Source organism: Theropithecus gelada, chromosome 18 (assembly GCF_003255815.1).
Source record: "Theropithecus gelada isolate Dixy chromosome 18, Tgel_1.0, whole genome shotgun sequence".
NCBI lineage: Eukaryota > Metazoa > Chordata > Mammalia > Primates > Cercopithecidae > Theropithecus > Theropithecus gelada.
In genome coordinates, this window is record NC_037686.1 from 49,343,606 (window position 1) to 49,365,864 (window position 22,259).

At 39.1% G+C, this 22,259-nt stretch overlaps 1 protein-coding gene across 2 annotated transcripts in view; it reads left to right on the forward strand.

Annotated features, from left to right (window-relative positions):
- The first annotated feature begins 2,613 nt into the window (after window positions 1–2,613).
- Window positions 2,614–22,259, forward strand: part of WDR7 (WD repeat domain 7) — a 388,356-nt gene continuing 368,710 nt past the window's right edge. For both annotated transcript variants that reach the window (XM_025365405.1, XM_025365406.1), the window contains exon 1: window positions 2,614–2,839. The gene's annotated coding sequence lies outside the window, so the exon portion shown is untranslated. The remainder of the gene's footprint in view (window positions 2,840–22,259) is intronic.

The window sequence follows — 22,259 nt, forward strand, 5'->3', positions numbered from 1 at the left end:
CTCGGCTCACTGCAAGCTCCGCCTCTCGGGTTCACGCCATTCTCCTGCCTCAGCCTCCGGAGTAGCTGGGACTACAGGCGCCCGCCACCACGCCCGGCTAATTTTTTGTATTTTCAGTATAGACGAGGTTTCACCGTGTTAGCCAGGATGGTCTTGATCTCCTGACCTCGTGATCCGCCCACCTCCGCCTCCCAAAGTGCTGGGATTACAGGCGTGAGCCACCGCGCCCGGCCGACATTTGTCATTCTTTTTAGCTGCCCAGCATCCAGCGCACTTTCCAGTGTTTAGGGAATTCCCTACCTCTTGCATCTCAGTGGGAAACAGAGCCTGCCTTCATTCATGGAAGCCGAATATGTCAGGTTCTCGCTTTCTCAGCTTCACCTTCAGCAAAGGCTCAATAAATATATGTTGAACTGAATTTTTTAATTAGTTAAATCTGTTAACATTTTTGTATAATTCTTCTAGATGAAAGGAATAATTTATTCAAATAAATATACTGAAGGTCAACTTACTGAAGATACAAATCTTAATTTTCAGGAAGGTTGTATGTAAAAAAGATGAGTGTGTGTGTGTGTGTGTGTGTGTATGTGTGTGAATTTTCTGAACTAGAGCATTTTATTCATTAATAGTTGAATATTTATTTTAGTTCTGTGGCTCGGGAGATTCCATATACATATAGACTTTGGCAATAACTTTTATAAACTTGGTAGAGAGAGGCCAGAGAGTGGTAATTATTTGAGAGCTTCTCGTCAATCTTCCTATTAACCTTTCCATTTTTCGGAAGTTATTTGAAACTTATAGTAAGCATTCAATAAATACTTGTTGAAGAAAAGAGGCTTTAGGGAAGATATCCTATTATTTCCTTCACAAACCCAACAAGATTTACTGTAGCCTAAGATTGTCCTATGATAACCACTCTGTGCTTCCTGTGTTTCCAAAAAGTTCTTATAAATTGTAAAAAGGATTATGAATTTAATGGTGTAAATGTATTCATCATCACAACAGAGGGAGTGAGTATGCTGAAGCCAGGTGGCTAAGAATCAATTTCTTCTATTCAGCATCATTCTTCCCCCTCTACTCATGTGACTGATTGCAAGGCAGTTAGTCAAAAGTAGAAGAAAAGCATAGAATTCCAATTTGCAGTATAAGAAAATTTCAGAATTATTGATTTTCAAGTGTTCTATTGACTTCTCTGGTCAACATTAATTTAGTTTTTCTCATTATGGTAGTAGCAGAGCTGGACTCTAAAAATAAACAGAAACAACATGTAAGAAACAACACAGTACAGTGCAGTAGTTGGATGTAGAGTGAAGGCACAAGGGGTAAGCCACCCAGGACACTGATGGGTCTGTGATGTGTTGCTGGGGGAAGATGTCTACACTGGAAAGAAGGACAGGTAGTGGTTTGCCATTAGCAGAAACAACAAATTGTTGACAGGAAGCCTTTTGACCAAACCAACACTCAGCATACTTTCGGCAAATTAGCAAGGAAACGATCCTGTCTGAAAGAGCTGATTTTGCCCTGTTGTATTCCCCTATCCTATGCTTCAGGCCCTGTGCCCAGTGGGTTTTAGCTATGCAAGGTGTTTTCCAAGGGCCTACCTGGAAGCGTGTTAGAAATGGAGAATCTCAGAACCCACCCCAGACCTACTGATTCAGAAACGTATTTTAACAAGATTCCCAGGTTATTGGTATATGTACACAGTAACTTTTGAGGACTGTAACAGCATTCAAACTTAACTTATACATCCACTAGTGAGCCTGTAAAGAAAAAATAACGCCACGAGAGGAACATCTTTTGTATCTTTTTAATAAAACTGACCATTGGCCACAGCATGGCACTTGTTTTCCCCTTGGTTGCCATTCATTCATTTATTCGACCAATATTTGACAGGAAGATGGGCAGGCATAAATTATTAACATTTATTAAGCGCGTTTAATTTCCTAGACATCTACAAGGTTATTATTCCTATTTTGCAAATGGGGAAATTTAGAAGAAAGAATGAAGCAGCAGCAAAATACCCAAGACGACACTTAATGGTGTGCAGTGGAGGAACTGGGATCTGAATATACGCCTCTCTGAAGGCAGAGCTCACACTCCGCCACTCTTTGCCGCCCACAAGGAGACAGTGTATTCATCCCCTATCCTCTGCAGGAGTATTGTACAAGGTCAGACTTCTAGTGGAGTGGCAGAGTTCGTCTATGGCCCTCTGTGTCCTGGCCAACAATTAAGTTCAGAAGCAAAAAGGAAACAGCAACTGACATCTCCAGGTGTCTGGGCCAAGTGATGGGGGCAGAAGTGTAAACTTGCAATATCCTGGTCCCAAGAAAGACCTACGCTTGCTACTTCATCCTTCGCTCCATCTTGGTCCTCCCAACATGGGTGTTAGAGGCGAGAGGACAGCCTAGACCAGACTTCCCATAACCAAGATGGCGGCCGCGCACTCCTTGCCCACAGTTGACCTTTTCTCCGCCTTCGGTCTCCATGGTAACGCGGCCGGCTTTCTCGGCGCCGACGTAGGCCTTGCATGTAGGGAAATGGTGAGTCTTTCCCGCCCCCTCATTTTTGCGACAGTTGCAGCGAAAGTCACGGCAGTTGGGGCTCGTGTCAGCTGATTTACTGCGGCGGCGGCGGTGGCGGCGGCGGCGGCGGTACCGGCACCTTGCAGTCTCTGTGGGAAGACGGCGGCTGGATAGCGCTTGCCGCCCCTTAGGTTATCCCAGCAGGATCTGCGCACCCCGCATCCTCCGTAGTTCCGCCCTATCCTTGTCCTCCTTGGCTGGGGCGCCCACCGGCGGTCTGTTAGGCTACATCGCGGCATGAGATGAAGCTGTGACAGGTAAGGGGGCTTTCAAGCTTTTCCATAGGAAACCACAGGGCGGGATGTGCTTGCACCGTGGAGGTCAGGGGTCGGGGTCAAAGGTCACAAGCCCACTCTAGCCGGGGGCGGTGCCAGCTGTCAGATCGCTGCGGCTGCAAGCTCTGCTCCTTGCTTCGCCTGCAGGTCGGGCCCACAACTAGGCGCCGTTACCAAGAGCGTGGGAGCCCGCCGGGGGTCTTTGTGGCTCCCTTACCTGGTGGGTGAGGTTTGCTGCTTTTGACATTTGCTTTGGTCTTGAGGTGGGACTGCCTGACTCCCAGGCACGATCTAAACAGGATGAGGTGGTTGATGATGATCGTGGGTGGTTATTGACAGCAATTTTGGGCAATGTGTTTGCTTTTGGGGTTCATATTGTCTTTCCTTAGCTGCTGGTACTACTTTTGCCCGTGCCCAAGATACTGACACCACTGTTAGAATTTCACTTTTGAGATGCCACCTGCCAGTTCTTATCCCTTTGACCTAGCACTTGTCTGAACGGATACCAGTTACTCCCGTTCACTTACTGATGGGTGCCAGCGTTCTGAAACTGTGTTTGAAGTCAGCACTACCCTACCTTTGATTCAAAAGTTGCCGTTTTATGTTTTTGACCCACTTAGTATGTCTCTTTTTTAGGCAGCATTTGCTGGGTTAGATAGTCTGAAACTAGGGAAGCTACCGTTGCATCACAGACTGCATTGATATTGTTGATGCTGCTGAATTTAGGGTTCGGTCAGTGGCAGCTACAGCTTCCTCTCATTGTAATATTTGACATGAGACAAAAAAAGGCAGACTGACTTTTTCAGATGTTTACATCTTAGGATTTTATGGGCAAGGTTGCAGGAATTGCCTGTTGCGTGAAAGAAATTAACTGAGGTTTTGACATTTTGTTAAACAAAAATTTTAGTTTGACTCTGTCTCTTGCTTTATAAATAAATTTGTGGCTGAATGAAGGTCAGCTTAAAAGTGAATATAATGTGTTGAAATGCCCTCATTATTACAAAGAATAAAAAACTGTCTAGTTCCATCCAGAATAACGCATATTAGTTATTATAAATTGGGAAAACGAACCTGTATAAATATAATTAATGCTTTACTATTAATGTCAATTAGGGATTATGGTAGAGAAATTCATTTATTTTACTGCCAATCCTTGTTTTAAGAGTGTGTCAGAGAATCACTTTCAGAGAAAAATGAGAGTATGCCCTTTATTTTTTCTTATTGCCACCTGTAACTAAATTTTAAAAGATCTTGGTTACTGGGTGGATCAAAGGGACTGGGCTTGGCTTGGTTTGAATATCACTGTAAGAATTTAAATTAAATTTTAGGGGTGGTGACCCTTGTATCTTACAGTTTCCTTATATCTTCGATATACTTTCTGTTTTGAAGTTAAAGGAAGTTGGGTGGTTTCTCCATGTAACACACTTAGCATCGAAAATCTTCGAAGTAGTCAGGTTGTTTTGTGCTTTCTTCATGAGAAAAGTAGGATGACATTCAGCTTTAGTGGTATGATGTTTGTTAGATGTATGAGTCCTTAAAGTTCATTTTGGACCTCATGTGCAGAGGATTGAGTTAATCTTACTCAATTCAATGATCACCTTTGGACCATTCAAGGCATCTCCCCTGCCTGCAGTTTTCTTTTTTTAGATGGAGTTTCGCTCTTGTTGCCCAGGCTGGAGTGCAATGGCATGGTCTCAGCTCACTGCAACCTCCCCGTCCCGGGCTCAAGCAATTCTCCTGCCTCAGCCTCCTGAGTAGCTTGGGATTACAGACATGTGCCACCAAGCCCGGCTAATTTTTGTATTTTTAGTACACATGGGGTTTCACCATGTTGGTCAGGCTGGTCTTGAACTCCTGACTTCAGGTGATCCACCCGCCTTGGCCTCCCAAAGTGCTGGGATTACAGGTGTGAGCTACCACGCCCAACCTCATTCGTTGTTTTTTATTTCTAATTCCCGCTCTTTTCTCTTGCTTATCAACCCATTTGCAACCATTCTGTATGATATGTATTATTCTGTTTGTATGTGTTATTAAATGTATATTGTTCTGGGTGCCCACATTTTTAATTTATAGAGATGATATCATGCAGTTTTTTTTGTCTCACTATTATGTTTTGAAGATCTATTGTGTTGCTGTTCTTTGCTTCCAAGTGCTACACAGTATTTCAGAATGTACATCTACTACAGTTTATGTGTCTACTCTCCTATTTGTAGATACCCATGTTATTTTCATTTTCCTACCTCTATAGATAATACCACGATAAGCATACATGTTAGACCTCTGTGATACTTATGTTGAGTTATAGATCCATATGTGATTTATGGATCATTTGGTTTTCGTATATTTTATTGAAGCACCACCGGATGGTGTTTAGAACAAGCAGCAACGGTCTATACACCTGCAGGAAGCTTGTGAGGGTTCCTTTATCTTTGTTTCCCCACAAATGCTTGGTGTTATTCAGTGCTCCAATTTTTCCAGACTAATATATAGAAAACTAAATATCATTTTAAATTACATTTCACTGTTACTAATGAATCTGAGCATTTCTTCTTTTTTTTTTTTGACATGGAGTCTCACTCTTGCCAGGGTAGAGTGCAGTAGCGCAATCTCGGCTCACTGCTATCTCCACCTCCTGGGTTCCAACGATTCTCCTGCCTCAGCCTCCTGAGTAGCTGCGACTACAGGCATGTGCCATCACGCCTAGCTACTTTTTGTATTTTTAGTAGAGACAGAGTTTCACTGTATTGGCCAGGATGGTCTTGATCTCTTGACCTCGTGATCTGCCTGCCTCGGCCTCCCTAAGTACTGGGATTACAGGTGTGAGCCAGCATGCCCTGCCGAATCTGAGTATTTCTTCATGTGTGTTTTATCTTTTTGAATTTTTTCTTTGTGAAATTACCTGTTCATCCCTTCATCCATTTTTATTTTGGGGTTTCAGTTCTTTCTTGTTGATTTGCGGACATTTCTTGTATTTTATAGATACTAGTCATTTAAGTATTACAAGTATATCTGTTCCTAATCTGTCATTTGTCTGTAATCTTTTTCATGATGTTCTTCATTGAACAGAAATCTTATATTTTGATGTAATCAAATTAAAAAATGTTTTGGCTGTATGGTTTGTATTTTGAAGGTTTTCTTTAAGATATCTTTCCCCAGTGCTATGCCACAGAGTTACTCTGCTATGTTATATACTGCTAAATACATAGTTTTCTTTTACACTTATTGGTCTTTAATACATGCAGAATTTAACGTTTTGTGTGTCACAAGTTTGTGATCCAGTTTATTTTCCATGTACTGTGCCAGTTTTCCTGGTCTCTTTCTTCCCTTTTCCCATAGATAGTGGTGTGACACTTACTGTGTATTAGGTGCTCATACATACTCTGAATATTGAGTCCTTTCCTTTGGTTTGTCTGTTCTTGCTCTAACACCATATTGTTTTAACTCCATGGTTTTGTACTAGTATGTTTTTTCCCCCTATATAAATAACTCTTCCCATTTATTTTGTTTTAGCTTTATTTTGATATATTATAGAGTCATAGGAAGTTGCACAAATAGTAAAGAGAGATCTGGTTTCCCCCAGTGGTTACATTTTATGCAGCTTCACCCAATTTCCTTTAATAGTTACATTTTATACTACTGTAGTACAATATCAAAACCAATAAATTGATTTTGTACAATGCCTGTGTATAGTTCTGTGCCATTTTATCACCTGTGTGGATTTCTGCAACTACCTCTGCAATCAAGATACAGAGCTAGGCTGGTGTAGTTGCCCATGCCTGTAGTCCCAGCACTTTGGGAGGCTGAGGTAGGCAGATTGCTTGAGCCTAGGAGTTGGAGACCAGCAACATGTCAAAATCCTGTCTCTACAAAAAATACAAAAATTAGCCTGATGTGGTTGTGCATGCCTGTGGTCCCAGCTACTAGGGGGGCTGAAGTGGGAAAATCACCTGAGCTTGGGAAGGTTGAAGCTGGAGTGAGCTGTGATTATGCCACTGCACTCTAGCCTGGGACAGAGTAAAACCCTGTCTCAAAAAAAAAAAAAAAAAAAGAAAAAAAGATACGGAACTATTCCATCACTACAAAGATTTTCTTCATGTTATCCTTTTCTAGTTCCATCCACCTCCCTTACCCTCACCATCCCTTAATCAGTTTCTACCATCCCTTAATCAGTTTCTATTTCTATAATTTTGTCATTACCAGATGCTATATAAATGGAATCTTATAGCATGTAATCTTTTGAAATTGAGATTCATCCAAATTGTTGAATGAGGCAGTTCTTGAGATTCATCAACATTGTTGAATGAGACAATTCTTGAGATTCATCCAAATTGTTGCATATATCAATAGTTTGTACTTCTTAATTGTTGAGTAGTATTCCATGGTATGTATGTATCCAAGTTTAACCATTCACCTGCATATCTGGGCTGTTTTTAATTTTTGGCAGTTGCAGATAAAGCTGCTGTGAACATTCTTGTACTGTGTGTGTGTGTGTGTGTGTGTGTGTGTGTATGTGTGTGTGTGGATTTAAATTTTCATTTTTTTCTGGGATAAATGCCCAGGGATGTGGTTACTGGATGGTATGGTAAGTGTATGTTTAGTTTTTGAAGTAACTCCCAAAGTGTTTTCTGGAGTGGTTATACCGTTTCACATTTCTACCAGCAATGTATGAGAGATTGCATTTCTTTGTATCTTCACTAGCATTTGATACTGTCATTTTTTTTTTTTTTTTTTTTTTGTGGAGATGGAGCCTCGCTCTGTCACCCAGGCTGGAGTGCAGTGGCACAATCTTGGCTCACTGCAACCTCCACCTCCCAGATTCAAGCAATTCTCCTGCCTCAGCCACCTGAGTGGCTGGGACTACAAGCTCATGCCACCACGCCTGGCTAATATTTTGCATTTTAGTAGAGATGGGGTTTCACCGTGTTGCCCAGGCTGGTCTTGAACTCTTGAGCTCAGGCAATCTGCCTGCCTCAGCCTCCCAAAGTGCTAGGATTACAGGCATGAGCTGCTGCGCCCGGCCACTATTTTTTTTTTTTTTGAGACCGAGTCTTGCTCTGTCACCCAGGCTGGAGTGCAGTGGCGCGATATGGGCTCACTGCAAACTCGCCTCCCGAGTTCATGCCATTCTCCTGCCTCAGCCTCCCGAGCAGCTGGGACTACAGGCGCCCGCCACCACGCCCGGCTAATGTTTTTGTATTTTTAGTAGAGACGGGGTTTCACCATGTTAGCCAGGATGGTCTCGATCTCCTGACCTTGTGATCCGCCCACCTCGGCCTCCCAAAGTGCTGGGATTACAGGCGTGAGCCACCGCGCCTGGCCTTTTTTTTTTTTTTTTCAACTGTTCTTATGTGTAATGATATCTCAGAGTGGTCTTAATTTGCATTTCCCAAATAGCTAGTGATGTTAAATATCTGCTAGAGGACTTTCTCTTATCTTTGCCCATTTTCAAAGTTGGCTCAGCTATTTGTGGATTTTTATTTGTTCTTATATATTTTAGAGTTAGTTTGAGTTTCTAAAAACAATACCAGTAGAACTTTGACTTATAGATTTATTTTGAGGAAAAGTGATATCTTTATAATATTAGGACATTTTATCTGAGAACGTGGAATGGTCTTTCACTTACGACTTTGAGCAAAATATTTGTAGTTTATAAAAATACTGTGAATGGTATACTATTTTTAAAGTAGATTAGTGCTGATACAAGAAAATGCTGTTGATTTTCATATATTGATAATCTACTTTTGTCTTTTTGTGTTCTACTAGACAGAAATCAAAATTCATAGTGTACATCTTGAAGTAATTTTAGTGCGTGTAGAGTGAGGCCTGGAACTTTGTAGTGCCTTTATTCCTGGGTTTATCTGTTACATCTCCCTGTGACCGTTTTTAAATTTGTTGGGACTTTTTTTTGAGATGGAGTCTTACTCTGTTGCCCAGGCTGGAGTGCAGTGGTGTGATCTCAGCTCACTGCAACCTCCAACTCCCAAGTTCAAGCGTTTCTCCTGCCTCAGCCTCCCTAGTAGCTGGGATTACAGGTGCCCGCCAGGACACCTGTAATTTTTGTATTTTTAGTAGAGATGGGGTTTCACCATGTTGGCCAGGTTGGTCTCAAACTCCTGACCTCAGGTTATCCTCCCGCCTAGACCTCCCAAAGTGCTGGGATTACAGGCATGAACCACCATGCCTGGCAATTAAATTATGGAATTAGTGAGGTTTGTAGGTTCTATTTTCATTTTTTCCATTTAATTGATGCACCTTTTAAAGAATTAATAGTCTTACATATGTGCATGCCATTGATCATAGGCAAAATCATCTGAGAGCTATGGATAGCTCAGTGAAATCCTGTCATCAATAAGAGGACACCTTATGTTCTCACTGACAGATATTATGATAGTAATGTAAACTTACATTTTGAACTCCATCCATATGGTTCATTTGTCTTGGTCTGTATCTGATACTTAAAGCTACTCTGCTGGATACAAAAGAACGTAAACAATTATGTTGGAAGAAGAAATCCTACATCATGACTGCATTCAGAAAGTCCTTATGGGTCTAACAAAATTTTTACTTCCTTTCTATTAAAGAACATATATATTATATTCATTAAGTATTTACTATTTTAAATAAAATTATTATTTTTCTTTTTTCAAAATATGTTGGTGACGTTTCATGAAATTACGGGAGTTTTTTTTTGGCTGATGATTACTTGAGTTAGTGGGAGCCATAAAATGTTGGAACAACGAATGTTAGGGCACTGGTCAGTTTAGCGGAGGGAAGATTTCTGAACTGCTAAGCGTTATTCTGTAGGCTTTTAAAAATAGAACATTTCTGGAAATACGTGACTTTGTTTTTTTTGTTTTGTTTTGTTTTTGGGACAGAGTCTCACTCTGTCGCCCAGGCTAGTGTGCAGTGGTGTGATCTTGGCTCACTGTGACCTCTACCTCCCCAGTTCAAGCAATTTTTCTGCCTCAGTCTCCCAAGTAGCTGGTATTACAGGTGTGTACCATCACACCCAGCTGATTTTTGTATTTTTTAATAGAGACAGGGTTTCACCATGTTGGCCTGGCTGGTCTCGAACTACTGACCTCAAGTGATCTGCTGCCTCGGCCTCCCAAAGTACTGGAATTAGTCATGAGCCACTGTGCCCAGCCTGGAAATACATGACTTTGAAAATGCAGTCTCCCATTCAGCTTAGCAGTTGTAATTTATGACCCTTCAAGCTCACTGAAGATACTCTTCTAGTTTTTTTGCACATCATGTTTCCCTCTGAATGTTGATAGTTGGTATATGTGAGTGATAACAGACTGATAGAGTGAGCCAGTTACCTTCTGTTTTCACATTCAAGTTTATTTCACATTCAAGCTATCGTCCTTAAAGGCTCTTCTTTTTTTCTAAACTTTTCAAATGCAAATAAACAGTATAAGCTTCCATTAGTTGGAACAAAAAATTCACAGGAATGAAATATCATTTCTTTTATTCAGAAAGTCCTTATGGGTCCACGGAAATCTTTTCTTCCTTTCTATTAAAGAACATATATATTATATTCATGAAGTATTTACTATTTTAAATAAAATTGGATTTTTTTTCAAAATATGTTGGTAACGTTTAATGAAATTACAGGGTTTCTTTTGGCTGATGATTACTTGAGTTAGTGGGAGCCGTAAAATGTTGGAACAACGAATGTTAGGGCACTGGTCAGTTTAGGGGAGGGAAGATTTCTGAAGTGCTAAGTGTTATTCTGTAGGCTCTTACTTTTTTATGTACTTACTTTTTTTTTTTTTTTTTTTTTTTTTTGAGACAGAATCTCTCTCTGTTGCGCAGACTGGAATGCAGGGGCACGATCTTGGCTCACTGCAACCTCCGTTTCCCGGGTTCAGGCAATTCCCCTGCCTCAGTCTCTCGAATAGCTGAGACTGCAGGCGTGTCCCACTGTGCCCAGCTAATTTTTGTATTTTTTTCTTTTTTTTAGTAGATGGGGTTTCACCATGTTGGCCAGGCTGGTCTTGAACTCCTGACCTTGTGATCTACCTGCCTCGGCCTCCCAAAGTGCTGGGATTACAGGCCCACTGTACTTACTTTTAATCCCACCATGCCCGGCCCACTGTACTTACTTTTAAGAAGCAGTGTTGTGATTAATTACTAGGCCTTAGTGACTGTAGTGGTGATTATGTCAGCTAATTTGCTTCATAGTTCCTAAGATATATTTTGCTGTGTATATGTCACGATAAACTAAAAGAGGCAGGAGTGTAGGTAAAACCAGTAGCTGGGGAAGAAACAATAATATGTTAATGACATTTTGATTAAGGAGACTTGTATTAATTGTTGACATTATTATAGAAGAACTAATTGACAAGAAACTCCCCTTTGAAATCCAAAACATATAAAATCGAGATATACTTTAATTTGCTGATGGGTACAATTTTACTTAAGCCAACGCAAACATATTTCATTCCCTAGTTTGTTTATTTATTCAAGTATTTGGATTCCTTCTACGTGGCAGGAATTTTAGGCACTGGGAATACAATAGAGAATAAACCAAACACAAATCTTTACCATCATAGAACATATAGCAGGAGAGGCAGATGATAAATAAATAAACATATGGTATGTTGAATGATTGTAAGTGTTTTGTTTGAGTGGTAGATTTTGCAATTTATGATGGTCAGGAAACCCTTCACTAAAAAGGTAATATTTTATAGAGATTTGAAGAGGGCGAGGGAGTGTGGGGTGGGGGACACTGTTCTGAGGTAAGATTCTGCTTGGTATCTTTGAGCAACACCAATGAATCAGGGCAGATGGAAAAGAGTAAGCAAGGGAGAGAACAACCACCTCACTCATATAGGAAAGGCAGTTGTATGTAGAGTTGGTTTTTGCTCTGTGTGATGTCGACAGGAAGCCATTGGAAGATTTTGAGATGTGATCACAGCATGATTTTTTTTTTTTTTTAAATAGTATTACTCTATATGCTGTGTTGAGACTGCAGGGGACCAAAGATGGAAACAGTGAGATCAGATAGGGGACTGTTGTGTTATCCCTGCTGGAAGATGCTGATTGAGAACAGGGCGGTTGTAGTGAAAATGTTAAGATGTTGCAGGATTCTGGATACGATTTGAAGGTATAGCCAGTGGAGTTTACTGATGGATTGGGATATGGAATGTGTATGTGTGAGAGAGTAATAGAGTAACTAAAGATGATTCTAGGATTTTGGTCTGTGTAGCTATGAAACTGGAGTTGCCAATAACTGAGATGGGTAGACTGGGAGGGGCACGATTGAGGAATGATCAGGGACTCACTTTTGGACATGCCAAGTTTGAGAAACTTACTAGCTATCCAAAAGGTGATGTTGAGTAGGCAGCTGGACATACGGATTTGAATTTCAGAAAGCGTCTCACACAATAAATTGGGGAACTGTCAGTGTGTACAGGTTGAGCATCTCTAATCTGCAGCCCAAAATGCTCCAAAATCTAAAACTCTTGAGCATAAACATGACACGCCAAAGAAATGCTCATTGGAGCATTTTGGATTTTGGATTTTTCAGATTAGAGATGCTCAACCTGTAAGTATAATACAAATATCCCCAAATCTGAAAAAGTTCCAAACTCTAAAATACTTCTGATTCCAAGCATTTCAGATAAGGGATACTTGACCTGTAGATGATATTTAAAGCAATAAGGCTTGGAGAGATCATTGAGAGAGTGAGTGTTGCCAGAGAAGAGAAGTCTAAGGACTAAGTTCTGGGAATGCCAACATTTAAAGGTAAAAAGAAATAAAAGAAAGAAAGAAAGAAAAGAGACTGAAGCGAGAGAAGAAGAAGGAAAGTCAGGAAAAGATGAAGACTTTGAGGCCAGGTAAAGAAGTATTTATTTCAAGGACGGAATATGAACTATGTCAAATATTGTTATTAGGTCAAGTAAGATAAGGATTAGAACTTGGTAATGGATTTAACAGTGGGGAGGTAATTGGTGACTGTGTCAAGGGCAGTTTTTTTTTGTGACAGGCAGAGCAGGAGGAGGGTAATGTTACAAATGAGAAGTTTAACTTGAGACATCACATATTTCCTCAGAGTTTGAAATGGAAATGGAGAGCTGGGCTCCGCTCTAGTCAGTGTGACTTTCATACCTTCACAGTTGCCCATCTTATTTTAGTGATTCCAAGACTAATGTGACAATTCAGCTTCCAGTTTGGGGAAGCATGTTTGTTTCTTCTTTTTCTGTTTAATTCAATTTATATACAATGAGAAAGTTCAGTGCTCAGTTTAGACTTTTGATGGCAACGTAAGGGAAGAAATTGAAATGACTGGAGATGCAAATGCGATTAGAGGTGGGTGGCAGGAGAAAGTTGAAGTTGATTCAACCAAATGGAATTTCCTTTAAAAAGTAAGGTCTTGGTGGGCATAATGGGCTTTTAGCTTAATCGGTAACTCTTGAAATTGATGTAGGTTGGTGATGGATAGAGCATAACAGAAGAGTTCAGTCATTGTAATAGCACCTGCAGAAATTTAAAACATGACTTATAGGACTCAAAATCTATGAATCACATTTAAAATGTGATTTATTTTTGACCAGATAGCTCTGCAGTTCTTCAAAATCTGTCTCTCATGCACTCAGGGCTGTTTAGCAATAAGAAATAAGTGTAGTCTCCTGTTGCCATCTGCTCATTCCACGTGTTCCTTTGAAACTGAACACTGGAACTTCCTTTAACCAAGTAGTCCTAAAGTGTTAGGCTCATTGAGAGTACAGTATATTTCTTAACCACCCAAATAAGAAAGTATAATCTTGTCAGCTGCTTAAGTGTTCAAAAGGTTGTGTCCCTTACAGCTCTTAAATTCTGGAAACACTTTGTTATAAGGAAGCAGCTGAGTAGTTTCTTTAGTGTGTTTTTATGACCTAGCTGTTTCATTGTAGTATAATAAACAGAGTCTTCATTATCTGCTTCAGGTTTGTTTTCCAAGTCTTCAATCGATTGGTGGTAAATCCACAAGCACACGAAAAAAAAACCCCAAAAAACAAAAAACAACAGCAACAACAAAAAAAAAAACCATCATCTTAATGATCACATCCTCATCACATCATACTGTGATCTTGACTTGGGTACACTCTTTTGACAAATAACATAGGAATGTTCTCTGAGAATTTGAATAAACCTTTATAAACTTCTTCTTCTTTCACTGCAGCTGTGGCAAATACATTTAGCTGTTTAGGGTTTAGTACTTGCTTCTCATATTCCCCATTGGTAGGTGGGTAGCTAAGGCCTATGCCAGTTCATATGTGCCCATTCTCATGAGAGAAAATTTGAGTTTGTTTTTGTCTGCAAGTCACAGGGGGCCTGCCTGGGACACAAGAAGTACACAGACTGAGAACATATTGACTATCCTGTGAAAACACCCTGTTGCTAGGATAGAAATACGTCTTGCTTTTGCATTTGAGAGCTAGACAAACAGTGTGGAGGAATTAACATTGATCTGATACTAGTTTGTATATAATCTTAACTGTTTTATAGCTTTTAGAAATCATGTGTGCTACCAATATTACATGGGATAGTGTGGAACAGGATGGTCTTATCAGAATATTGCCCCATAGGTCATTGATAGTTTCAAAAGGAAAAACAAAAACAGTAGCAGTGAAAATAACCTGGTAGTCACCACCTGAATCAAATGGTCAAAGGTAACATTGTTGCTCATAGGACAATGTGATGTTATATGCTTCTTGAGGTGATGCAGTGTGAAGTGTACATCACCAGCTATCGAGTATTCTTGCCAACAATGTTCACTTGAGGCAAACGTTGTTAGATCCAATTTTGTTTGTAGTAAAAACAGGTGATGGAGGCACAGATTAAATGATATCATTAAAAAAATCAGAAAAATCTTCAGATGTGGAACATTCTACAAACAACTTTTTTTTTTTAATTAGTATTAAAAAAAATAAGGTGGGATTATTCTAGAACTAAAGAGACATGACAGCTTTTTTAGCCTGTTCAGGCTGCCATATAAAATACCACAAACTAAGTGGCTTAAACAACAGCATTTTATTTTCCCACAGTTCTGGAGGCTAGAAGTGCCCCAGATCAAGGTCAGAAGGTTTATTTTCTGTGAGGGCTCTCTTCCTGGCTTGCAGATGGCTGCCCTCTCACCATGTCCTCACAGTGGTGGAGAGGGAGAGAGCTTTTGTATCTCTTCTCCTTCTTACAAGGACACCAGCCCTATCACAGTAGCGTCCTGCTCTTATGACCACATTTAACCTTTATCACCTTCTCACAGGCCTTACCTCCAAATACACAAATACAGTGGGGGTTAGGGCTTCAACATATGCATTTTGGGAGGACGTATCATTCAGTCCATAACAGCAACCAAATGCAGTGCGTAAAACTTTATTTTGTTTATAGATTTGTGGGGAAAACATTATAAAAAGCATTTTGTAGATGATTGAAGTAATTTGAATGTGGACTAGTTTGTAGATGCTATTAGAGAATGATTACGGTGTTGATAATAGTGAGTGTGATAATGGTATTGTGTTTATGAGGGAGAATGCCCTTATTTTTAAGTTCTGTCTTTAAAAGCATTTAGGGGTGAGTCATCATATGTATATGTTACTTTCGAATGGTTCTACACACACAAAATACATACACATATAGATGCACAGCACAGACTTTTTAAAAGCACACACATATATGCACAGCATATATACACCACATATATATACAGCACATATACATGCATATATATGCACAGCACATATGTAGATATACCACATTGCCAAAGGAAATGTGACAGGATATTATTTTTTGAGTGATTGTTATATTCTTCTTTGAACTTTTGTATATTTGAAATTTTTCATAATAAAAATTTGGGAGGACTCACAAAGAGAAAGGTAATTTCATTTAATAATTTTTAAAGGCACATCAAATTAAAAAAAAACAAACCAACATGAGGTAACAAGGTTAAGTCTTTGGAATTTTTCTTAGGGCTTTCTAGGCCTTCATGTGTCTGGGTAGAAGAAAGCTGAGAAAACTGGAAGAAGATAATGGGGACAGTCTGCTGTACCAGAAAAAAAGAGAGTGTATTGCAAAAAATCAGCAACGTCACACTAGCAGTTATAGAATACGTATAAGATAACTGGACTTAGGAATAATAGATATCAACAATCGATTAATGTCAAAGCATCCTCTTTCCTCACTTCTCTTGTAAGGCATTGCTTGTCTCTGCAATATGGGAGAGCTCTGCCCTGGAGTGTCATTTTAGAAGGATTGTTGACCCCTTCATGTAGTGGGAGATCTTGAGTGTCCTTAAATTACGTCTTTTTGAGGGCCCAGACTAGAGTACATGAGAAAATGGAAGCACCAAGTTAAAGACCACAGATTTCAAAATGCTAATTTTAATGAGAGGGAGAGAGATTGTTAGGGTTTCAAGTAGAGGCCAGTGAAAGTATTTGGATAAAAATCAAAAAATGTAGACACGTTTGAAGGGCAAAGGTTAACTTATAAAATAGATTGAAATGGTAGATGGTGAGAACATAATTAAAGGAGGAAGATTTTTGCAGAGTTCAGGAGGATTTTTTTTTAAGAGGCATTTTTCCTCAAAAGAGTTAAATTTAAGTTGTGTGTGAAACCCTTAATACAGCCCTTGGCACACAGTGAGGGCTTAATAAATGCTAGTTATTGTTATTCTCTGTTTATTCATTCCATAAATACATATTGACCAGTAGTAAAAGCCAGCGTTTTAGGTGCAGATATGCAGTTTACTTGATAATGCTTAGATAACAAGGGTGCTAGATTTACAGATTTTATCTTTGAGAAACATAGGCTGTACAAATGAATGAGTGTTATGCATCAAGCATTTGTAAGGTGTAGTGAAAATAGGAGTAGCAGGAGTAGTAAATCATGTGGCTTAGGACAGGGCACTCACAGTGGAAGGGAGCTAGCATTTGAAAAGATTATAGGCTAAAGATAAATACTTGTTAAAGTTAAATGTATTTTCAAAATCCCATGTTGTGTGCATATGTACAACTTTAAAACAAAAGAACTTGGTGTGACTGAGCACGGTGGCTCATGGCTGTAATCCCTGCACTTTGGGAGGCTGAGGCAGGTGGATTATCTAAGGTCAGGAGTTTGAGATCAGCGTGGCCAACATGGCAAAACCCCGTCTCTGCTAAAAATACAAAAATTAGTTGCGACTAGTAGCGGGTGCCTGTAATCGCAGCTACCCAGGAGGCTGAGGCAGGAGAATCCCTTAAATCTGGGAGGCAGAGGTTGCAGTGAGCTGAAATCGCACCACTGCACTCCAGCCTTTTTTTTGACAAGAGTAAAACTGCATCTCAAAAAAAAAAAAAAAAAAAGAAGAAGAAGAAGAAGAACTTGGTGTAGGTGTAACTAGGCCACTTTATTTAACTATATTATAATGAAAAACACAATGGTGGGGCAAAAAAAAAAAGACCCAGGAATTTGTCTTGAGAATTAGGAATTCCACTCAGCCCAGTCTCCTCTTCCTATTCTTCCTCTTGAAAGGCAGTCATTATTACTGATTTTTTTTTGTTCAATATCATTCCAGAATTATTCAAAGTGTGTGTGTACCCACTGTATATTTTGGTGTTTGTTTTATTTCTCATACTGCAGTGTTCCATTATAAAGCTTTATCATAATTTATTTAATCCCTTATTTGTGGACACTGAATTCTTTCCAGGTACCCTTTAAAACATTATAGACATTTTCAAACATATAAAAGAAAGAACAGTATAATGCACACTCTTGCACTAAAAGACCTTCAATACTTACTTTCACAGTTTGAGTTCCCTGGCGAGCAGACTCTGAGATGGAGACTCAGGCTTATTAGGGAGTACTCTTCGGATCAACACCCAGGGAAAGGAAATAGCTTTGGCCCCAGGTTAAAGTTTGGTTGTGATGAGTCTCAGAGGAGTCTCAGTTGACCCTGGGGGAAGTTCTGAAGATGGAATGACCCTTCAGAGATATCCTGAATTGTGAGGGGGTCTGGCCTTTATATTTCCATATTGATCCATCACTGGATGTGAGCTGTCCCATGGGAAGGGTACATGAGCTTGGATAAGCCATCTCTCTTGGGCTGAGACAATCCTTAGTGGTGCTGATAACCTGAGCCTGTCTGCGGGGAACTCTCTCAGCAGTTAAGTCCTTCTTTCCCGAAGGAAGGTTTGGGCACATAGCATCCATCATACTTATGATACTATTTCATCTTCATTCCTTCTTTTTTCTTTTTGAGGCGCAGTTTCACCCTTATTGCCCAGGCTGGAGTGCAATGGCACGATCTCGGCTCACTGCAACCTCCACCTCCCAGGTTCAAGCAATTCTCCTGCCTCAGCCTCCCTAGTAGCTGGGATTACAGGCATGCCCCACCATGCCCGGCTAATTTTTTATTTTTGATAGAAATGAGGTTTCTCCATGTTGGTCAGGCTGGTCTCAAACTCCCAACCTCAGGTGATCCGCCCACCTCAGCCTCCCAAAGTGCAGGAATTACGGGCGTCAGCCACCGTGCCCGGCCTCACCTTCATTCCTTCTAATGCTTCTGATGCCCATATTCTCTTCCCTCTCCCAGAGCCACTAATCGCAGACATCACATGATTTTATCTGTAAACACTGCAGTACTATTTATCTTCTAATGAGTACTATGTTTTGGCAAAATCTTGATTAACCAGAGTGCCTGGATAATGAAGCTTTCTGATAAATGGAATTTTGTGGTAAATGAAGACAATATAGGATAGTGAAAAGTGTTTCGTTAGGACCCAGGAGATCTGTGTTTGCCTTTGAGCTCTGAGATCAATTTGCTGTGTGATCTGGAGAGAGTTGCTAACAGACCTAAATATCCACCCAAACATAAAATCCCCAGGATAGTAAGCAGCTATACTCTCTCCGTTATAGATTGGGAAACCAGGCTATTTTTTTTTTTTTGTCAATTCTAAAAGCCTTTCTTTTTTAAATGCTTAAATATAAAAAATAAAAGAAGAACAGCAGGAGACAGAGCGCTATTTCATAAACTTTTAAAGTGTCTTGGTTTGGCAAAAGCTCATTGCCTTTTTACCATTCACATAGAACAGTTTTTGTTGAGGTCTCTGGTATCATTTTATGAAAATACTTTCTGAGTTACAGTTTTTTAGAGACCAGATTCCTCTTTAGCATCATTGCTCTCACTTTCCTTCCTCCGCCTCACTATTCTTCCCTCCTACCTCTTTCCTTACCACCCAGTTTGGAAAGCAGTAGTCTTCTTGCCTGTGACCTTATGTGTTTCACCAACCCCCATGACTTATTGTTCTTCCTCTGTAATATCTGCTATTTTTCTTTTAGTACTCTAATTTTAGCTAAGCTTCTTAGCACCCAGACTTATTGCAGTATCATCATTATTTGTTTTCCCCCTCTTTAGTTATTTCTCTGTGTTAATCCAGCCTTCATACTATCTCAAAAAGTTTGAGCATGTTGCTTCTCTGTGTAGATATCTGCTTTTGGACCATTAAGTCTCTTTACAATGTGGCCCAACTGAAGATCAGTGTGGAACCTTGTATTTTCTCTCATCCCCAAACCTAGGGTTAATAAATTACGGTTAAGCATACAATAATGTATCTTCCATGTTGGAATCTAAATTATCGATACTTCCCTAGGCATCAGTATTGTAATATTAATGCCCATCCTTTACTTAGAAAGCTTTCAGTATTTAAAACTGCTTTTTCTTTTCTTTTATCCTCAAAGTACCTTTGTGCAAAACTTGTATCAGAATCCATGTTGCGTCCTGATCACCTTGGTGTGTTGAATATCAAGTCTTATCTATTACATCTTTAAAGTACCTCTCATGTTAGTATTATTAGTACTATTTTCACCACACATACCCTTCACCATTTGTTTATTAAAGATGCCCTATGTGGTAGATGCTGTGCTAAGCATCATTTGGTAGTGAGTACACAGAGTGTGCATCTTGTAACCAGGAAGCTTGAAAGAGTAGTGGTGGAGAGTGCTGTTAACAGAGACGCCCCAGAAATAAGTAATGAGAGATTGTGATAAATTTAGGCACCACCATTTCTCTCCTACAGAACTTCAATAGCCTCATTGGTCTTCAGATCCTCAGTTTTATCCCTCTCTATTATATCACAGCTAGAGTATCTTTCTGAAAAGCAATGTCAGATTTAAAACACTTTACCTGCTTCCTTTTGCTGTCAAATTAAAGTCCAAACTCTTGAAAATGTCTTACCAAGAAGCCCCTTGTGATCTGATGCATGTTGGCAGTTGGTTGTTTTTTCACCATTCTGCCTTTTTACTCTAAATGTCAGCCCTACTATTTACTGTTCAGAAAGAACTGAGATTATAATTATACCTCTGGCCCTTTGAATATGTGATTACCTGAGCCTATTCCGGTTAATTCCTACTCATTCTAGTCATCATTTCTTCTAGGAATTCTTGGACCCATTGAAGTCTAGGTTAGGGAATCTGTCTTTTGTGTTTCCGTATGACTTGAGACTTCTCTCATGCTCTGTGGTAATTGTTTACATGTATGTAAGCCCCACTGGATAGTTGAATTGTCTATTTTATTAATTGTTGTAATACCTATACCTACCATGGTATTGACATGAACTGGAAACCTGAGAAATGCTGCTCTAAAATGTTTACTAATTATTAGGAGTTTGAAATTTTATTTGAAAGCCATTTTAGTTTTGGGATGGAAGTTGGTAGTATTATTTCTAATAAAGTAATACAGAACTAAATTGGCATATTTGCATTGCACAGTTGCACAATTTGAATTGTGTTTGGCAAGTATACACAGTAATACTTTTATACTTTGGCAGAAAGTCAATGAAAGGTATTAACCCGTTGGAAAGTACAACCTTATTGAATATTAAGCGCTGGAAGAAACCTGTAGATGTGTAAGCAGAATGTGAAGAAGTAGCAAAATCTCTGTGTGTGTTTTTTAAAAAATAATCTTTACTGAGCATCTGCCATGTGCTAGGTATGGTACTAGTTGCATTACATATATGGCCTCTTGATCTTTATGACATCTTTCTGAGAGGAGGAGAATATTGTTATCTGTCTTTTACAGATGGGGAAACTGAGACCTCTAGATAACTTTGTCAAGATCACATAGAAGGGCCAGGATTTGAATATAGGTCTTCTTATTGTAGGCCTACTGTTCTTTCAGTTATTATTTTTGTTGCTCTTGTTGACTGGAGTACAGCATTTTAAATTATTTTTATACAGAGTGGAGAAATAGGTGAAATTAGGGGAAATAAAGCAATACCTGAAATTAATCAAAAGAGATGACTGAAATTTTATCTCTAAGACGCCTGTTTCCTTATGATTTGATTTGTTAACTTAGAAATGATTCAGTATTAATTTTAATAACTTGGTGAGAAAAGTAAGCCTCAGAAATGAGTATCATCAAAGACTGCATAATTAGTGACAAAGTGAGAAGTAGAATCTAGAACTACTGATATTTGTTGACTCCAGAGCTTTATCTTTTAAACATTTCAATTGAATGAACAGTCTCTAAATGTAACTTAAGCCAGATTTTGATACAAACATAAATGAAAACTCAATGTTCCTAATATTATTTTGTTTTTAGAAGCATCTAGTCTAAGAACATATCAATATGTAAGATCATGTTGAAATTTGAAAGCATATGCCCTCAATGTATTTGTTGCAAAATCTGAATATATTATATATATAATATTTTGGAGAAATAGTAAGGTAATTTTATTTTAGAGTTTCTATTAATACCATAACAGATTATTCTAGTCATTTGTTCAATCACTTTTGCTTTTGGCATTTTCCATAAAAATAGAATTTTTTTTATCCCAATAAATCCTGTCCTGTGACTTGCTTAATTCCACTTAATATAAAGCTTTTTGGAACGTAGTTAACTTTTTTGCTACAATAGGTGATAATGTTGGCAACGTTAAGCATGGATTATTAACTAACACATAGACTGGTTGAATGGTGATGACTGAAAAACTGCATGCTCTGGATTTACATTGCCCTTTTTTCCCCTTAAAAAACTTCCTTGTGTTGGCAGTTTAGTGTGTCTTGGCTCATCCGTTATTCATTTTAAAGAAATTCAAACTTAGATTCCTGTGATCTACCTGATTAAATGGTTAGGTCCTGGCTAATTTGCCCATTTTTGTTTTGTTTTGTTTTGTTTTTGTTTTGATCCATTGCTTAGAACTAGGTTTATGTGGTTGCCAATTCGCTGGTAGTCTTTCCTAGAAGCATTTGATTGGCATACACTGTTCTATCATCATAAGCCATGTTATCCTCTATTTCACATTATTTCATTAGTGCTTCTGGTGGCTTTTCTAAAGTTTCATTTTTATTAGGTTTTTAAGGTATTAGAAAAAAAATGTTTTGCGGCATTTAGTACCCTATATTCCATAGTCCTGAGCCTGTTTACATTCTCTTTAAGCCA